The sequence below is a fragment of the Corvus brachyrhynchos genome, unplaced genomic scaffold, assembly GCF_000691975.1.
Source record: "Corvus brachyrhynchos isolate BGI_N302 unplaced genomic scaffold, ASM69197v1 scaffold126, whole genome shotgun sequence".
NCBI lineage: Eukaryota > Metazoa > Chordata > Aves > Passeriformes > Corvidae > Corvus > Corvus brachyrhynchos.
Genome location: NW_008239283.1, coordinates 37,398 through 44,829, shown reverse-complemented (window position 1 = coordinate 44,829; position 7,432 = coordinate 37,398). Strand labels below are relative to the sequence as shown.

Sequence of the window (7,432 nt, the reverse complement as noted above, 5' to 3'; positions counted from 1 at the left end):
GAGCAATAGACTTCAAATGGAAAATATAATTATGTGCATTAGTTTGTCTAAGCATTTATAAGATCACATATCCATCAGTTATCAGGTCTCATAAAAAAAGCCATATATCACTGTCACTGCTGGTTTTGTTATTGGAAATGGGGGCTGTTATGAACTCTGCTTAGGATGTGTGGCTCAAATTCCACTTTTTCTGTTGTCCAGTAAATCCTTGTGAGCTGAAGTCCTACAAAATGAGCAGAATTCTCAGCTGATGGCAGGGGAGAAAAATTATTTGACTGTCTCACCAAACTTTAACTCAATGTTTATGGTGCCAAATAATCCTGGAGATGTGTCTGACTTTACTGTGCACAAAGTGGTTCACAGAATCATGGAATCTTTCAGGTTAGAAAAGCTCTCCAAGACCATGGAGTCCAGCCTGTGCCCAATTCCCCCCTTGTCAACAGCTCAGAGCACTGAGTGTCACATCCAAGAATTCCTTGGACACCTCCAGGGATGGGGACTCTAAACCTCCCTGGGCAGCTCTTTCCAGTGCCTGAGCACCCTTTCCATGGGGAAATTCCTGCTACTGTTTTTTCCCTGGCCCAGCCTGAGGCCGTTCCCTCTCCTCCTGTCCCTGTTCCCTGCACGCAGAGCCCGCCCCCCCCGCCTGCCCCCTCCTGTCAGGGACTTGTGCAGAGCCACAAGGTCCCCCCTGAGCCTCCTTTGCTCCAGCCTGAGCCCCTTTCCCAGCTCCCTCAGGAATTCTCCAGCCCCTTCCCAGCTCCCTCAGCTGCTCCTGGGGCTCCAGGCCCTTCCCAGCTGCGTTCCCTTTCCTGGATATGCTCCAGCCCCTCAGTGTCCTTCTTGTTAGAAGGGGCCCAGAAATGACCCCAGCGCTGGAGGTGCCTCACCAGCGGATAAATCCTGGCTGAACATCTCCGTACCTCCAGCTTCCAAAGCTAAGGAAATGCCTGAGCACCCTCTGAGCATCCTGAGCAAGCTGAGCACGAACCCAGCTTCACCTTGGCAGAACTGCAGTTCAATTTCACTCAGGCTCCTTCTCTACACACTTTGCTTTCCTTTGGAAAACCTGAACAGTTTAGGACCCTGGTAGGGAGAGTTCTTTCTAGTCTAAACAATTCCACGATTCCATGTCAAGGAGGATATGCAGAATCATAGAATAACAGAATGGTTTGGGGTGGAAGGGATCTTAAAGCTCATCTCCTTCCACCCACAACACCTTCCACCATCCCAGATGGCTCCAAGCCCCGTCCAGCCTGGCCTTGGACACTTCCAGGGGTCCAGGAGCAACCACAGCTTCTCTGGGCACCCTGTGCCAGGGCCTCCCCACATATCATCACACAACAAGGAGAAGTTATTACGTCACCTATTACCACATCACAATGATGAGTTACCCTCAGAAAGTATAAATAACATTTTCCTCCCTCTTTTTGGGTCATTTGGGCTGCATCTCTGCGGTTCCGACACCCCGCTGAAATAACATCGTGCTGCATTCTGGTGCCAGTATAAATTTCAGCCATCCAAACAAGGCTGTGTATTTGAACTGACAAAGAATAAATTATTTGCATCTGGCATAACTGATGGTTGTGTCAAAGCCCTGTCTTATAATTCTTAATCTTATAGATGCCTGTTTACTTGTGCATAAGATAGCAGTGCTGAGTCTCTTCCCAGAACAATTATCAAGTTATTGCTACGGGCGAGCCTGGAACTTCCAGGGGAAGCCACATGAAAATGCAGCCAACCCGGAGCAGGCTGAAAGGGAAGTGCTGAATTAGAGCTCACTGCTCTGCTTTCCTCCTCTGTGCTCCCAGGAAAATGGGAATCGGAGGGTGCCAGGCAGGCACAGAGCCGCAGGTGTGTCTTTGCTTCCGTGTGCTTCCCAGGACAAGGACCCCAAATATCAGAGGAGAAATGTCACCCATCCTCCTCCACAGGCTGAGAAGATTCTGGGATAATCTACATCCTATGATACAGGATATTTTTTTTAAATGAAAACTACCTTTCAATGAGCAAGGAGTTGATTTTTTGAGTGGTTTCTTTACGGCTGCTTTTAATTAATAACGATTTTATACGTTTAGAAAGAAAATCCAGCAATGCAGACCTGGAGAATGTTTAAGATACGTTGTTTTCCCAGGAGAATTTTCAGTGATTTTTATTAATCCTGTAGTTTGCAATGGCTGGGTTTTATATGATGTTGTGTGGTTTATATTTATATTTGTATTTAACCTATTGTATTTGATTCTCAAATATGCAACAAAAGACATGAGAACCACAAGCCCTCAAAGGAACCTTCACTGCTCCCACCTGTTTTACCCCCATAAAGGCCTGAGCCCCTTTCCCAGCTCCCTCAGGAATTCTCCAGCCCCTTCCCAGCTCCCTCAGCCGCTCCTGGGGCTCCAGGCCCTTCCCAGCTGCGTTCCCTTTCCTGGATATGCTCCAGCCCCTCAGTGTCCTTCTTGTTAGAAGGGGCCCAGAAATGACCCCAGCGCTGGAGGTGCCTCACCAGCGGATAAATCCTGGCTGAACATCTCCGTACCTCCAGCTTCCAAAGCTAAGGAAATGCCTGAGCACCCTCTGAGCATCCTGAGCAAGCTGAGCACGAACCCAGCTTCACCTTGGCAGAACTGCAGTTCAATTTCACTCAGGCTCCTTCTCTACACACTTTGCTTTCCTTTGGAAAACCTGAACAGTTTAGGACCCTGGTAGGGAGAGTTCTTTCTAGTCTAAACAATTCCACGATTCCATGTCAAGGAGGATATGCAGAATCATAGAATAACAGAATGATTTGGGGTGGAAGGGATCTTAAAGCTCATCTCCTTCCACCCACAACACCTTCCACCATCCCAGATGGCTCCAAGCCCCGTCCAGCCTGGCCTTGGACACTTCCAGGGGTCCAGGAGCAACCACAGCTTCTCTGGGCACCCTGTGCCAGGGCCTCCCCACATATCATCACACAACAAGGAGAAGTTATTACATCACCTATTACCACATCACAATGATGAGTTACCCTCAGAAAGTATAAATAACATTTTCCTCCCTCTTTTTGGGTCATTTGGGCTGCATCTCTGCGGTTCCGACACCCCGCTGAAATAACATCGTGCTGCATTCTGGTGCCAGTATAAATTTCAGCCATCCAAACAAGGCTGTGTATTTGAACTGACAAAGAATAAATTATTTGCATCTGGCATAACTGATGGTTGTGTCAAAGCCCTGTCTTATAATTCTTAATCTTATAGATGCCTGTTTACTTGTGCATAAGATAGCAGTGCTGAGTCTCTTCCCAGAACAATTATCAAGTTATTGCTACGGGCGAGCCTGGAACTTCCAGGGGAAGCCACATGAAAATGCAGCCAACCCGGAGCAGGCTGAAAGGGAAGTGCTGAATTAGAGCTCACTGCTCTGCTTTCCTCCTCTGTGCTCCCAGGAAAATGGGAATCGGAGGGTGCCAGGCAGGCACAGAGCCGCAGGTGTGTCTTTGCTTCCGTGTGCTTCCCAGGACAAGGACCCCAAATATCAGAGGAGAAATGTCACCCATCCTCCTCCACAGGCTGAGAAGATTCTGGGATAATCTACATCCTATGATACAGGATATTTTTTTTAAATGAAAACTACCTTTCAATGAGCAAGGAGTTGATTTTTTGAGTGGTTTCTTTACGGCTGCTTTTAATTAATAACGATTTTATACGTTTAGAAAGAAAATCCAGCAATGCAGACCTGGAGAATGTTTAAGATACGTTGTTTTCCCAGGAGAATTTTCAGTGATTTTTATTAATCCTGTAGTTTGCAATGGCTGGGTTTTATATGATGTTGTGTGGTTTATATTTATATTTGTATTTAACCTATTGTATTTGATTCTCAAATATGCAACAAAAGACATGAGAACCACAAGCCCTCAAAGGAACCTTCACTGCTCCCACCTGTTTTACCCCCATAAAGAACTGGGGCTTGATTTGGAAAGATGAATAGGCCATGAAATTCCTGCCTCTTTATTAGCAGAATTAATTTTAAAGGGTCAATGTACATCCTAGAAAATTTGTCTCATATTAAGATGTCCAGATGTTTTTGGTCTCTCTGTCTGACATTCCCACCATCAGAATAAATTGTATTTCCAGCCTAATGCAATAGATAAGAGAGAGGAATAAATCTCATCCAGTTCAGTTGATAAAATTAACATGCTGATGATATTTTAATGTTTCCATATAATCAAGGAAGCATGGATCATGCCTCCACCAGTTCCAATGTAATTCTCTTCTTTAATCTTTTCTCAAGGAAGAAAAAATCGAGCATTAGAGAGGAGTATGCAGCGAACAGTGAGTGCTCCAGTCTTGGGGCGAGTTGTTTGCGATGCGGTTGAGCAGCTTTGCCCAAAGGTATCGCAGAGCAGCAACCACAGGCTGGGGTCAGCACCAGCCTTGCTGCAGTGCCACCGTGTCTCTCACTCATCAGGGCTGCTGGTGGAGCAGCTCCACTGAGCTGGAGAATGGCATTAGCATCTCAGAGCCACTCAGCGGCCGCACGACCTTGCACAGAGGGCAGAGAATCATCCTTGGCTCACACAGAGGGAACGGGAGCAGCTCCAGGCCTAAGGCAGGCAGAGTGTGGCCCAGAATTGCTGGAGCAGGACAGTGGTACAGGGCAGGTGGAAATAAAACTGTGTTTTGTGACCAGACAAAGTAAAGACATCAAAGGCAGAGGAGACAGAAAGCAAAAAAGGGGGAAGGAAAAAAGGAGAGGAGAGGAGAGGAGAGGAGAGGAGAGGAGAGGAGAGGTCTCTGTACTGAACCTAAGAATTATTCCTACTTGGCAGAAACCATTGGTTTGTGGTGGAATTCTTCAGGCAGAAGACTGTAGCTGAAGGGGTTTAAAGACCCAATTCCCACTACATTTTGATGCTGTTTGGGTATTTAACTGATTCACAAAGCCTTAAACTCCTGGCTTTGGTCTGTACTGTACGAAATATCAGGATGCATCCCCTTCACATATTTGCAAGGGAAACATTCATCAGGTCCAGGAATAAATGGGACACATCAACAATCCCGATATATTCATATAATCTCCCTACTGTGTGTACTCAGCTTCCTTTGGCATCGTTAAAAATAGAAATGTTATATGAGGAAATTATTGTAACATTGTTATAAGTTATTGCAATGATTGTATCATTACAATTATTGTACATATGGTTAAAAACTAATTTCAAGAAACAATGAAAGATTGTCCAAACTGAAAAACAGGGAAGCTTCATTTTTTTATATGAATACTTGATTCCAAAATAATTCCTGTGTCTTTGCAGGTGGTCTGTGAGCCGGGCAGAAACCTGCTCAAGAGGAAGGCAAAGGCAGAGGTGACACAGAAAAGGTCCTGCTGAGGACTCACAGCTCTGTTTTGGCCAATGCAAGACCCAGAGACAACCCACAGAACAACCATCTCCAGAAGGAATTTCTATAAGGAAAGGGTTGCGAAACATTGCCAGGGGCTGCCCAGGGAGGTTTGGAGTGCCCATCCCTGGAAGTGTGCAAGGAATGCCTGGACATGGCACTCAGTGCTCTGGGCTGGGGACAAGGTGGGCACCGGGCACAGCTTGGACTCCATGACCTTGGAGCTCTTTCCCAACCTCAACGATCCTGCGATTTCCACATCAGGAAAGTGAGACTGCAGAAGGGTGTTTTGGGGATGTAGGAGGATGAGGTAGAGGATGCACAAGTTTGAATCTCAGTTATATTCTACAAAGCCTTAAAAACCATTCCCATTTTCCTCACGCACTTACAATTCCACCCTCCCGCCAGCATTTCCCAGCCTTGGGGAGAAGAGGAGAAGGACCAAAGCTGTGCCATCCCCCCAGAGCTCTCACACGTGCCCAGAGCTGCCCAACACGTGTGTTCAATGCTGCAGGGGCAGCATCCTCACCCCTGTGCTCGTCAGTCATGGCTCTGCAGTGATCTCAGAGCTCCTGGAGCAGCACAGCGCGGCTCAGACACCGCGGAACCACTCGGAGCTGTCAGCACATTTCCAGCAGATTGATGGCTCTGAAGACCTCCAGTGTAGAGGGTAATGTTAAGGATCTGCAGTTACTCAGCTGAAGCTGAGATGAGGGATGCCTCCTTTCCAGGCCTGGTTATTGAATTTGAAAACCCTCATAGGTTTTGCTGTCACTGGTGTTGCTTAAAACAGACTGTTATAGGAATGAGTTAAAAAGGAACCACTGGGAAAAGAAGTTTAAAGGAAAAGGAAGATGTATCTTTATGGTTTTCAGGTTAACGCAGCGACAAAAAGATAAAGTTTCACCGTATAGTAAAAAAAAATAATCTTTGTGTTAGATTCTGGTCCTCAGAACAGCTTTTTTTACAGCCAAAAAACTCCTTAGTGTAGAAGTAAGCTCAGAGCCAAAACATTTTATTATACAAAAGTTTACCATAAGCGGAAGCTACTCTGAACTGAAATGCAATTTGCATATTCTATTTCACTGATTTTACTTTATTTCCTAATGAATAGCCTTCAACAGCAGGTAAAAAACTGAAGATAGAAAGCAGACTGTAAATAAGTGCCAAGTCAAAGAAACATTAAAAACCAGACCAGCAAAAAAAAAAAAAAATTAAATTTTTTTCTAACTTGCTACATTTGAAACACAAAGAACTATCTATTTTCATGTAATTACTTCTCATTTTCTCTGTGAAACCATTTCTATTCCTGAAGTAAGATACACTATTAACCCTCTGCCTTCCCAATCCCACACACTCCTTCACTCACCCGCCTACAGCTCCATGAACTGATCATGCTGCACATTTGGCCTTCATTCTTTGAGGTATCTTGGTGTAACCAACACTTCGTGCAACTTAATGAGAATAAAATGGCAAAAAAATGGGAATGGGAACTTATGAAAAATCTCTGAGTGACAAATTTAGTTCTTAAGTGGTGAACCTGGCTGTACGTCTGCAAGTTCATGAGAAATGTGGTACTAAAAAATAATAATATAATCCTGAATATGTATCTCTCCCTTGGGACTGGTTTCTTTGCACCAGAAAACAACGTCTTTATTAAAGAACAAGTCCATTTTTCATTAAGCATCAGGAAGTAGCCAGAATAGTCTGGTATAGCTGGAAGGGAAAGCTTCCCCCTAGAAAGAACAGTTTGAGAAGTGCTTCTTTTCTGAACTTTCATCTGTGACTTAAAACCAAGAGTTGCCATCTCATTTGATGCTGCTGACTGGGAGGTCCATGGGGAAAGCAGGATTTAGTGAATTTTGTTGGGAATTAAGTGCTTACATTTCTTCTCCAGAAGCATTTGCCTTTGCAGAAGAAGGCTGCCCCTCTCTTCTTCCAACTTCTTGGAGATATTTTATTCCCTCGCCCTTCATCAAGCTTCCAGTCCCTTTCATGAAACCACCAGCAGGACTTTGGGCAGTTCCAGCAGGGCAATAATTATCCAAAAAATGGGC

General features: G+C 45.1%; 1 long non-coding RNA gene across 1 annotated transcript in view; it reads right to left on the bottom strand.

The window, feature by feature from the left end:
* LOC108448166 overlaps positions 1–7,432 on the bottom strand; it is a 29,335-nt gene that overhangs the window by 2,198 nt on the left and 19,705 nt on the right. Inside the window, exon 7 of the long non-coding RNA XR_001863962.1 lies at positions 6,745–6,829. This is a non-coding gene — a long non-coding RNA (uncharacterized LOC108448166). The remainder of the gene's footprint in view (positions 1–6,744; positions 6,830–7,432) is intronic.